The sequence below is a fragment of the Manis pentadactyla genome, chromosome 2 (assembly GCF_030020395.1).
Source record: "Manis pentadactyla isolate mManPen7 chromosome 2, mManPen7.hap1, whole genome shotgun sequence".
NCBI classification, from domain to species: Eukaryota; Metazoa; Chordata; class Mammalia; order Pholidota; family Manidae; genus Manis; species Manis pentadactyla.
Window position 1 is genome coordinate 152,554,934 of NC_080020.1, and position 12,269 is coordinate 152,567,202.

A 12,269-nucleotide genomic window follows, 5' to 3' on the forward strand; every position below is an offset into this window, starting at 1 on the left:
ATTTTAAAGTAGCCTAGGAAATGTAGTCTGTAGTTGGTAACCCTGTACCCCACTAAGAGGAGGTGAGAGAGGTGTTCTGTTACCGAAAGAAAGGGAGAATGAATATGGGAGGACTTGTCATTCTGCCACTTGAGAGTTTGGGTGTTTGAAGACCACCCTCACTTCTGACACCAGATAAGGTTTGGGGATCTCTAACAACACCCTCAGGTTCAGTAATTCACTAAAAAGACTCTGAACTCTTGAAAGCCTTTGTGCTCATAGTTAAGATTTATTATTGTGAAGGATAAAACGAGCCAAGGGAACAGGTGCATGGGGCACACAGGGGAGTGCCACATGTGGGACTTGAAATTGTGTTGTCCCAGTGGAATCTGGGACAGTGCTAACTTGTGGCAGTGACGAGTGACAGTACACACAGAGTATTGTCAGCTCTGGAAGCTCACCCAGTCCTTACTGTTCAGAGTGTTTTTTGGAGTTTGGTCATATAGATGTGGTTGACCTTTTGTCCCCAGCCCCTTGGGAGATTGGTACTGCATGGCCTGAAGCTTCCACCATAAATCACATTGTTAGAGACTCTCTGGAGTGGCTCATTGCCCCTACATAAACAAAGACATCAGGCAGGACATTCCCAGGGCTTAGAGATAACTCCCAGGAACCAAGTGCAGAGGCTAAGACCTCTCTTTGATCAAGGTTAATTCTTTACTAGAGAGCCACATCTGTGGATAGGCACATTTTTCCCCCCAAAGTATAGAAACAGTTGCATAATAGGTATGCTTTCATCTTAAAAGCCTTTTTTTTTTAATGGATAGATACATAGAATCATACACATTTTAAAAAACACAAGAGACTAGGATTTGTCAGATCCAGCTCTATCCACAAATGGAAGAACTGAGACCTGACTATGTGGGACTTGGTTAAGATTAGAGAACCAGTTAAAGTTGTACTGCCTCTGGGTCTCTACTTGTATTGACTATGGAGTTTACAGTTGGGGTCTAGATGAAACCTATTTGTAGGTCCTGTTTTCCTCCTTAGTCCTTCTGTTACATGTATGGCAGCTACTGTGCCTCACCCAGACAGGTGCAAGATTCTCAGCATCTATTTTATTGAACTGTATTAGGCTAGTTCAGTTCAATAGAAGTGTTCTTACTCACTTTTCAGAGGTTTATTATATTCGTGGCATTGTTAATTTCTCCAGTGAAGATTTGGAGCCATAGTGTTAGGCAAGATAACTGTGATTTTGTACCACAAACAACAGTCCGACCTTATCAGATGTTTTAGCCATTCTACCCAAGAAGGCAGCTATGTGCAAAATGACTAGTACTTGGCCTTCCTGTTCCATAGATGTGTTATAAAGATAAATAGAAGATGTAAAGACCCCCTTTGAAAAATGAAAGCACTATGGAAATACAAGATGTTACTAGTATTGTGTTTAAATTTTAAAAATTTAAGTTCAAATGTTAAAAGTGTAAGGAATACTGAAAGGAATATAAAATGTCAGTCAACAGGTGAATTTTTTTAAGGATGGTGAGAATATAGGTGAGAATTACCCCCTTCCCTTTTCTGTTTCCTGTATTTTCTCAGTTTTCTGCAATAAACATGTAGTACTTTTATAAATAGAGCAGGAAAAACTATTTTTGAAAAGGATCACCTAGCAAGACTGAATAGTGGCAGCATGACAAAGCAGTGTATAAAACACACATCACAGATTGGGAGGATAATGGAGAATGCCTCAAGAAAAGATGGCAAGATCAGACTCACTTCTAGCAGAGGCGTACATACCCAAGCCTATAATTTGTTGTTTGGAGAGTGCTGTATATATTGCTGCCACTTTTATTTGGTGGATTAAAGTTCTTTGAATTCTGTGTTTATTTGGTGTTGATCAAGATGGTATCTCATACAATGCGGGAATTGTTCCATGGCAGCAGAAAAAAATTGGTAATAGGAAAACGTTTCAAAATATTGAAGGTGAAGAAACCAGGTAAAAATGTTTTAAATAAGAATTCCTTTAGGTTAGGAGTATTAGCTGGTGCAAATATCTTGACATTTTATTTTTATATATTTTTCAGTTATTTTAAATACATGAAATACACACTGTAATGTTCTTAGGATGTGAACTGTCAGCTTGGCATAGCGACCCTAAAAGCAAGTAAAAACATACCTTGTTTTGTTGTGCTTGGCTTTATTTCATTTTTCACAAATTGAAGGTTTGTGGCAACCTGGCATCAAGCAAGTCTGTCCATTTTTTCCAATAGCATTTGCTCACTTCATGTCTTTGTGTTGCAATTTCATAATTCTTGCAATATTTCAAACATTTCATTGTATTTGCTTTGGTGATCTGTGATCCATGACCTCTGGTGTTACTATTGTAATTGTTTTGGTTTGCCACAAATTGCACCCAGGTAAGATGGTGAACTTGATAAATAATGGTGGTATGTTCTGACTGCTCTACCAGCCTGCTTTTCCTGTCTCTCTTCCTCTTCTTGAGTCTCCCTGTTCCCTGAGACACAGAGACATTGAAATTGGGCCAGTTAATAATGGTATAATGGTCTCATATTGAAGCCCACAGCTGAGACCTACTGCTCAGAAAGGAAGAGTCTTGTGTCTCTCACTTTAAATCTTAAGCTTAGTGAGAAGGCATGTCGAAAGCCAACATAGGCTGCCCAGTTAGCCAAGTTGTGAATGTAAGGGAAATTACTTGAAGGAAATTAAAAGTGGTACTCCGGTGAACACATGAATGATAAAAAAGTGAAGTGGTCTTACTGCTGAAATGGAAGAAGTTTTAGTGGCCTGCATGGAAGATTGTATTTCCTTAAGCTTCCTATCCAGAACAAGGCCCTATCTAACTCCTTTTCAGTTCTGGGAAGGCTGGGAGAGCCTTGCACAGGAATGATCTCTATGGCTGAATCAAAACAAAATAAACAGCTGTATTTTTCTAAGTGTTGCATAAGAAGCTGTTTTATCTGTCAAAACAAAGTGTTTTCCATTTAAGGACAAATAAGAGCTCCTTGGAGCAGGCATTGTCAAACCTCATTAGTGACTGTGCTAGCACTTCACTTATAAGGGCAATACTTGGTCTTAATAAATTAGTTCTGCAAATGCCTTCTGCTGTCCTCTCCAAGAAAAAAAGTCCCAGATACTGTTATCCAGACTACTTGGAGAAATAGACCTTTTCCTGGCTTTGCACTTCAATTGAACGCCCAATTGTCCCGTTCCCTGTAGCCTGCTAGTCTCCCTGGTCCCAGATATCTGTGAAGTGTTTCCAGTGTCAGAAGTCCTTATTTTTTGTTTTTAAACTTTCTTTGCTTATTTCTAAAATTTTATTTTATTAAAAAATCTTTAATTCTGGTAAAGTATATGTAACATAAAATTTACCATCCTAATCATTTTTAAGTGTACAGTTAAGTGACATTAAGTACATGTACATGGTTGTGTAACCATCACTACCATCCAGCTCCAGAATGCTTTTCAAACCTTGGGTAACTAAACCATGTACCCATTAATAAGTGGCACCCCAACCCTCTCTCTTCAGCCCCAGGCAACTGCCATTCTACTTTCTAAGAAATTGACTGCTCTGGATATCTCATGTAAGTGGAATCATGCAGTGTTTATGTTTTTGTCACTGACTTTATTTCACTTAGCATAATGTCCTCAAGGTTCATCCCATGTTGCAGTATTTGTCAGGATTTCCTTTTTAAGGCTGAATAGTATTCCATTGTATTTATATAGCGTACTTTGTTTATCCATTCATCCATTAATGAACACTTGGATCATCCAACCTTTGGGTTGTTGTGCATAACGGCTGCATCATTTTACATTCCTATCAGCAGTGTGTAGGTTTTCCAACTTCCTCACATCTTTGCCAACACTTACTTTCCAGGTTTTTTTTTTTGGGTAGACATCCTAATGGGTTATGAGGTAAGTATGTCATTGTAGATTTAATTTGCATTTCTCTAATGAGTAGTGATATTTAGCATCTTTTCATGTGCTTATTGGCTATTTGTATATTTTCTTTAGAGAAATGTATAATTAAATCTTCGGTCCATTTTTTCATCAGTTTGTTTTTATTGTTTAGTTTTTGGAGTTCTTTATGTATTCTGGATATTAATCCCTTATCAGATAGATGATTTTTAAAGATTATTCTCCCATTCGGTGGGTTGCCTTTTTACTCAGTTCACTATGTCCTTTTGTTGCATAGCTTTAGATTTTTATATAGTTCAATTTCTTTGTTCTTTTTTTGCCTGTGCTTTTCATGTCATATCCAGGAAATTATTGCCAGATCCAATGTCATGAAGCTTTTCTCCTATGTTTTCTTATAAGAATTTTCTTATTTTTTGGTCTTTGATCCATTTTGAGTTGATTTTTCTGTAACATAAGGGTCCAACTTAATTCTTTTGCATGAAGATATCTAGTTTTCCCATCTTCATTTGTCAGAAAGACTGCTTTACTTCATTTAAATGGTCATCGATAAGGCCTTTTAAATACACGTGTTCCTGGGATGGGTAATACCTTAAGCTGGGTTCTTAACCAGTTCCTTAAATGTTAGAAGAGAATTGACAGCTAAGGTAAAGAAAGAGGCCCTGAAGAGAGAAAGAGGTGTTCAATAGTGATGTGGTAGGGAGGCACTGGTAAACTTGTTTTATTCTAATCTTGTCTCCTGATGGCCCGGGTAGCCACAAGCTGCCTTCTTTGTATTGTGTCATATTCACGAATTGTTGCACTACTGCAATCTGGACATTCATTTATATATTCAAGTTCATTCAGCAACTATTTAAGTAACTTGTAATTGAAGATAGACCAATAGTCATGAGACTGAATAAAAGCCACTCATTACTTGATAGTCAATATCCTTTAGAGTTAAAATATGTAATATTAAGATGAATGATGATGAATAATGTATTTGGGCATTGTCTGGATATGCAGTAGGAATTTTCCTGATGTATGAACTGTTTAGAAACTTAAAACAGTAATTCTTCAGGGGATTTCCTATTTATATGAAAATGACTGCTTCTGGGCCTTAACATATTCCATAGGTAGATGTTAAAATCCACCAATAATCATAGTGGACAGAATGAAGTGAAATTTGACTAGCCTCTGAAGACACTCATTAGAAGTCCAGAGTGAGCTGAATACTGTGCTCTAGCCAGAGATGAAATAAAGTTAAAGGGAAAGTATGCAGAGGTAATTTTGATATATTTCTAATAAGCAGGTTCTTCATGAGACTCTTATAGAGTTTTGAACATCCCTGTTAAGAGAACAGAAGAGGCAGGAAATCTTTTGCGTTGTAGGCATTCTGGTTCCCTTGGCTCATAATAGGTACAGCTGCTCTTCCATTTGCCTTACACTGCCACACCTGCTGCTGCAGTCATGTGCTGACACGGGGGCTGGCCATGACTGCACAGCCAGCCTCTAATTTGGTTGATTTACATAATCTGATTACTTGAGGTTGAATGGGTGAGTTTTAGTTTATGAATCTCTCAAGGTTGGGGCATTTCCAGCCCCTTTTGAAGAGTTACATGTGGGAACACAGAACAGAGCCAAAAGTCTTTAGACTTCTTTTTAGTTTGTCTTCTCAGTTTGAGCTTTTTTTTTCAAAAACAATCTTACTCAGACCCCAAATAATCTATAACTTATAAAAGCTGGGCTGCCAGTATTTAAGTGTCTTTAGAGAGTAGAAATTCTTTTGCTGTTTTTACCCCCAAACCTTTCCTCCCTGCCACACCCACCCTATGTCCAGTTCATGGCCCCATGGGGATTCTGCTGGGCATTAACCAGTCAAACTTTGTTTTATAGATGAAGGTATGGTGAGGCTTAGTGCTGTTGGATTCACCCCAAATCACATAGTGAGCAGTGCTAGGACTGGGATTAGAGTCCAGATCTTGTACTACTAAATCTCTCTTTCCATTATGTTGTATACCATGGATAGCTTGTTTAATTAAAACAATGTTGCATACTTTATAATCTTCAGAGGTTCCACATATGTGGTCTCATTTGATTTTTCACTCAATGGTCTGACAGGGTAGATTAGTATAACAGCTAATGTTTATTGAGGGCGTACCCTAAATGCTAGAGAGAAAGGGTAGTTTTGTATACATGAATTCCGTCTTTATGCTTTTTTTAACCAATATTTAGAAACCCAGCTATTGGCTTCTACATTAATGTTGCTGGATAGAGAATTTGGTAGGTTTTCCCAGATTGTGCATTACACTTTCAGAAACAATTACCACTTTCCTCTAACTTATCACGTACTATGGAAGTAGATTGGGAATCTGATCTGCAAGAGTTTATCTAAAAACTAGAAGATGATTTTTATTTACAAGTCTGGCTTGATAATTGGATGGCTCGTGGATAAAAGGGCATTCTCTTCTTAATGGGTAGGGTTAGTCACTAAGACATGTTGTAATTCAGAAGGTTGTTTGGAACAGAGAAAATGAGCACAGAGAATGGGGTATTACTTTTGAGGAGTATTTATGCCGGGCTCTGATATCTTGATTTACTGCTTTCCTTCATTCTAGGGAAAGTCCTGTTTAAGAAGCAAATCAGTCCTTTAGAATGGAGAACTTATCCCCTGGGTATGGCTTCAGAGGCATAAACAGCCTCTTTTTCGAAGATCTGAGGTGGTTAGCAGAAACATAAGCCTTGACTTGACGGCCTCCCGGTTTCTCAGAATAAGGTATTATGTTAGCTACTTCCTGATTTCACACTGCCAAGGAAGTGTTATAGTCTTTAGAACCCTCTAAATGACTTAAACTTAGTCCACCTGTTGTGTAGTTCTTGGCATCAAAAGTGCTTATTATTTGCCACTCTTGCCTGTGTACCACTTCTTGGGGAGGGAGTGTATCATATTACTGTCTACTGAACAGCACACAATTTGTATCTTTGGAAAGATGTTAAATAAGAAAAATAAAAAGTAGGTAAGATTAAACTAAATACACAAGGTACAGTTTCAAATACTAATATACTGGGGTACACTATACTTGGACATACTACTATTGCTCCATGCTTAATTTCTTTTCTTTTCTTTTCTTTTATTAAGGTATCATTAATATACACTCTTTTAAAGGTTTCATGTGAAAAATATTATGGCTATTACAGTCACCCATATTATCAAGTCCCCCCCCACTCCATTGCAGTCACTGTCCATCAGCATAGTAAGATGTCACAGAGTCACTACTTGTTTTTTCTGTGCTACACTGTCTTCCCTATAACCCCCCACATACCATGTGTGCCAATCATAATGGCCTTGAATTCCATTCTCCCTCCCCCACCCATCCTCCCCTGCCCTGCCCCACCCACCCTCCCCACTAATCCCTTTTGGAGTCTGAGTGCTGCTGTTTTGTTTCTTCACTTTTGCATCATTGTTATACTCCACAAATGAGGGAAATCATTTGGTACTTGTCTTTCTCTCCCTGGCTTATTTCACTGAGCATAACACCCTCTAGCTCCATCTATGTTGTTGCAAATGGTAGGATCTGTTTCTTTCTTATGGCTGAATAATATTCCATTGTGTATATGTACCACATCTTCTTTATCCATTCATCCACTGATGGACATTTAGGTTGCTTTCATATCTTGGCTATTGTACATAGTGCTGCAAGAAACATAGGGGTGCATATGTCTTTTTTTTTTTTTTAGCATTATTTCTTTATTTTATTTTATTTTATTTTTTTGGTATCATTAATCTACAATTACATGAAGAACATTATGTTTACTAGGCTCCCCCCTTCACCAAGTCCCCCCCACATACCCCTTCACAGTCACTGTCCATCAGCGTAATAAGATGCTATAAAATCACTACGTGTCTTCTCTGTGTTGCACAGCTCTCCCCGTGCCTCCCCCCACTATACATGCTAATCGTAATGCCCCCTTTCTTTTTCCCCGCCCTTGTCCCTCCGTTACCACCCATCCTCTCCAGTCCCTTTCCCTTTGGTAACTGTTAGTCCATTCTTGGGTTCTGTGATTCTGCTGCTGTTTTGTTCCTTCAGTTTTCCTTTGTTCTTATACTCCACAGATGAGTGAAATCATTTGGTACTTGTCTTTCTCCTCCTGGCTTATTTCACTGAGCATAATACCCTCTAGGTCCATTCATGTTATCGTAAATGGTAGGATCTGTTTTTTTCTTATGGCTGAGTAATATTGCATTGTGTATATGTACCACATCTTCTTTATCCATTCATCTACTGATGGACATTTAGGTTGCTTCCATATCTTGGCTGTTGTAAATAGTGCAGCCATAAACATAGGGGTGCATCTGTCTTTTTCAAACTGGAGTGCTGCATTCTTAAATTCCTAGAAGTGGAATTCCTGGGTCAAATGGTATTTCTATTATGAGCATTTTGAGGAACCTCCATACTGCTTTCCACAATGGTTGAACTAATTTACATTCCCACCAGCAGTGTAGGAGGGTTCCCTTTTCTCCACAACTTCGCCAACATTTGTTGTTGTCTTTTTGATGATGGCAATCCTTTACTGGTGTGAGGTGATATCTCATTGTTGTTTTAATTTGCATTTGTCTGATGACAAGAGATGTGGAGCATCTTTTCATGTGTCTGTTGGCCATCTGAATTTCTTCTTTAGAGAACTGTCTATTCAACTCCTCTGCCCATTTTTTAATTGAATTATTTGCTTTTTGTTTGTTGAGGTGAGCTCTTTATATTTTTTGGATGTCAATCCTTTATCGGATCTGTCATTTATGAATATATTCTCCCATACTGTAGGATGCCTTTTTGTTCTATTGATGGTGTCCTTTGCTGTACAGAAGCTTTTTAGCTTGATATAGTCCCACTTGTTCATTTTTGCTTTTGTTTCCCTTGCCCGGGGAGATACGTTCATGAAGAAGTCACTCATGTTTATGTCCATGAGATTTTTGCCTATGTTTTTTTCTAAGAGTTTTATGGTTTCATGACTTGCATTCAGATCTTTGATCCATTTTGAATTTACTTTTGTGTATGGGGTTAGACAGTGATCCAGTTTCATTCTCTCACATGTAGCTGTCCAGTTTTGCCAGCACCATCTGTTGAAGAGACTGTCATTTCCCCATTGTATGTCCATGGCTCCTTTATCGTAAATTAATTGGCCATATATGTTTGGGTTAATGTTTGGAGTCTCTATTCTGTTCCACTGGTCTGTGGTTCTGTTCTTGTGCCAGTACCAAATTGTCTTGATTTCTGTGGCTTTGTAGTAGAGCTTAAAGTTGGGGAGCGAGATCCCCCCCACTTTATTCTTCCTTCTCAGGATTGCTTTGCCTATTTGGGGTCTTTGGTGGATCCATATGAATTTTTGAGCTATTTGTTCCAGTTCATTGAAGAATGCTGTTGGTAATTTGATAGGAATTGCATCGAATCTGTACATTGCTTTGGGCAGGATGGCCATTGTGATGATATTAATTCTTCCTAACCAGGAGCATGGGATGAGTTTCCATTTGTTAGTGTCCTCTTTAATTTCTCTTAAGAGTTTCTTGTAGTTTTCAGGGTATAGTTCTTTCAGTTCCTTGGTTAGGTTTATTCCTAGGTATTTTATTCTTTTTCATGCTATTGTGAATGGAATTGTTTTCCTGATTTCTCTTTCTATTAGTTCATTGTTAGTGTATAGAAAAGCCACAGATTTCTGTGTGTTAATTTTGTATCCTGCAACTTTGCTGAATTCTGATATTAATTCTAGTAGTTTTGGAGTGGAGTCTTTAGGGTTTTTTATGTACAATATCATGTCATCTGCAAATAGTGACAGTTTGACTTCTTTACCAATCTGGATTCCTTGTATTTCTTTGTTTTGTCTGATTGCCATGGCTAGGACCTCCAGTACTATCTTGAATAACAGTGGGGAGAGTGGGCATCCCTGTCTTGTTCCCGATCTCAGAGGAAAAGCTTTCAGCCTCTCGCTGTTCAGTATGATGTTAGCTGTGGGTTTATCATATATGGCCTTTATTATATTGAGGTATTTGCCCTCTATGCCCATTTTGCTGAGAGTTTTTATCATGAATGGATGTTGAATTTTGTCGAACACTTTTTCAGCATCTATGGAGATGATCATGTGGTTTTTGTCCTTTTTGTTGATGTGGTGGATGATGTTGATGGATTTTCGAATGTTGTACCATCCTTGCATCCCTGGGATGAATCCCACTTGGTCATGGTGTATGATCCTTTTGATGTATTTTTGAATTCGGTTTGCTAATATTTTGTTGAGTATTTTTGCATTTACGTTCATCAGGGATATTGGTCTGTAGTTTTCTTATTTGGTGGGGTCTTTGCCTGGTTTTGGTATTAGGGTGATGTTGGCTTCATAGAATGAGTTTGGGAGTACTCCCTCCTCTTCTATTTTTTGGAAAACTTTAAGGAGAATGGGTATTATGTCTTCTCTGTATGTCTGATAAAATTCTGAGGTAAATCCATCTGGTCTGGGGGTTTTGTTCTTGGGTAGTTTTTTGATTACCGCTTCAATTTCTTTGCTGGTAATTGGTTTGTTTAGATTTTGTGTTTCTTCCTTGGTCAATCTTGGAAGGTTGTATTTTTCTAGGAAGTTGTCCATTTCTCCTAGGTTTTCCAGCTTGTTAGCATATAGGTTTTCATAGTATTCTCTAATAATTCTTTGTATTTCTGTGGGGTCCATCGTGATTTTTCCTTTCTTGTTTCTGTTTCTGTTGATGTGCATTGATTCTCTTTTTCTCTTAATAAGTCTGGCTAGAGTCTTATCTATTTTGTTTATTTTCTCATTGAACCAGCTCTTGGTTTCATTGATTTTTTTTTTCTATTGTTTTATTCTTCTCAATTTTGTTTATTTCTTCTCTGATCTTTATTATGTCCCTCCTCCTGCTGACTTTAGGCCTCATTTGTTCTTCTTTTTCCAATTTTGATAATTGTGACGTTAGACTATTCATTTGGGTTTGTTCTTCCTTCTTTAAATATGCCTGGATTGCTATATACTTTCCTCTTAAGACTGATTTTGCTGCGTCCCACAGAAGTTGGGGCTTTGTGCTGTTGTCATTTATTTCCATATATTGCTGGATCTCCATTTTAATTTGGTCGTTGATCCATTGACTATTTAGAAGTGTGTTGTTAAGCCTCCATGCGTTTGTGAGCCTTTTTGCTTTCTTTGTACAATTTATTTCTAGTTTTATACCTTTGTGGTCTGAAAAGTTGGTTGGTAGGATTTCAATCTTTTGGAATTTACTGAGGCTCTTTTTGTGGCCTAGTACGTGGTCTATTCTGGAGAATGTTCCATGTGGACTTGAGAAGAATGTGTATCCTGTTGCTTTTGGGTGTAGAGTTCTATAGATGTCTATTAGGTCCATCTGCTCTAGTGTGTTGTTCAGTGCATCTGTGTCCTGACTTGTTTTCTGTCTGGTGGATCTGTCCTTTGGAGTGAATGGTGTGTTGAAGTCTCCTAAAATGAATGCATTGCATTCTATTTCCTCTTTTAGTTCTGTTAGTATTTGTTTCACATTTGCTGGTGCTCCTGTGTTGGGTGCATATATATTTATAATGGTTATATCTTCTTGTTGGACTGAGCCCTTTATCATTATGTAATGTCCTTCTTTATCTCTTGTTACTTTCTTTGAAGTCTATTTTCTCTGATACAAGTACTGCAACACCTGCTTTTTTCTCCCTATTGTTTGCATGAAGTATCTTTTTCCGTCCCTTCACTTTTAGTCTGTGCATGTCTTTGGGTTTGAGGTGAGTTTTTTGTAAGCAGCATATAGATGGGTCTTGTTTTTTTATCCATTCTATTACTCTGTGTCTTTTGATTGGTGCATTCAGTCCACTTACATTTAGGGTGATTATTGACAGGTATGTACTTATTGCCATTGCAGGCTTTAGAATCGTGGTTACCAAAGGTTCCAGGTTACTTTCTTTACTATCTAAGAGTCCAACTTAACTCACTTAGTATGCTGTTACAAACACAATCTAAAGGTTCTTTTCTATTTCTCCACCTTTTTCTTCCTCCTTCATTCTTTGTATATTAGGTATCACATTCTGTACTTTTTGTCTATCCCTTGATTGACTTTGGGGATAGTCAATTTAATTTTGCATTTGTCTCACAATCAGCTGCTCCACCCCCCCTACTGTGGTTTTACTACCTCTGGTGACAGACAGCTATCCAACTGTAGGAACACTTCCATCTATAGGAGTCCCTCCAAAATAGACTGCAGAGATGGTTTGTGGGAGGTAAACTCTCTCATCTTTGCTTATCTGGAAATTGTTTAATCCCTCCTTCAAATTTAAATGATAATCTTGCCGGATAAAGTAATCTTGGTTCCAGGCCCTTCTGCTTCATGGCAT

At 38.0% G+C, this 12,269-nt stretch overlaps 1 protein-coding gene across 4 annotated transcripts in view; it reads left to right on the forward strand.

The window, feature by feature from the left end:
• Positions 1-12,269, forward strand: part of REV1 (REV1 DNA directed polymerase) — a 112,228-nt gene that overhangs the window by 15,005 nt on the left and 84,954 nt on the right. Inside the window, exon 2 of one of the 4 annotated variants that reach the window (XM_036880056.2) lies at positions 3,527-3,581. The exons of the other annotated variants lie outside the window; for them this stretch is intronic. The gene's annotated coding sequence lies outside the window, so the exon portion shown is untranslated. The remainder of the gene's footprint in view (positions 1-3,526; positions 3,582-12,269) is intronic. 4 annotated transcript variants of the gene reach the window in all.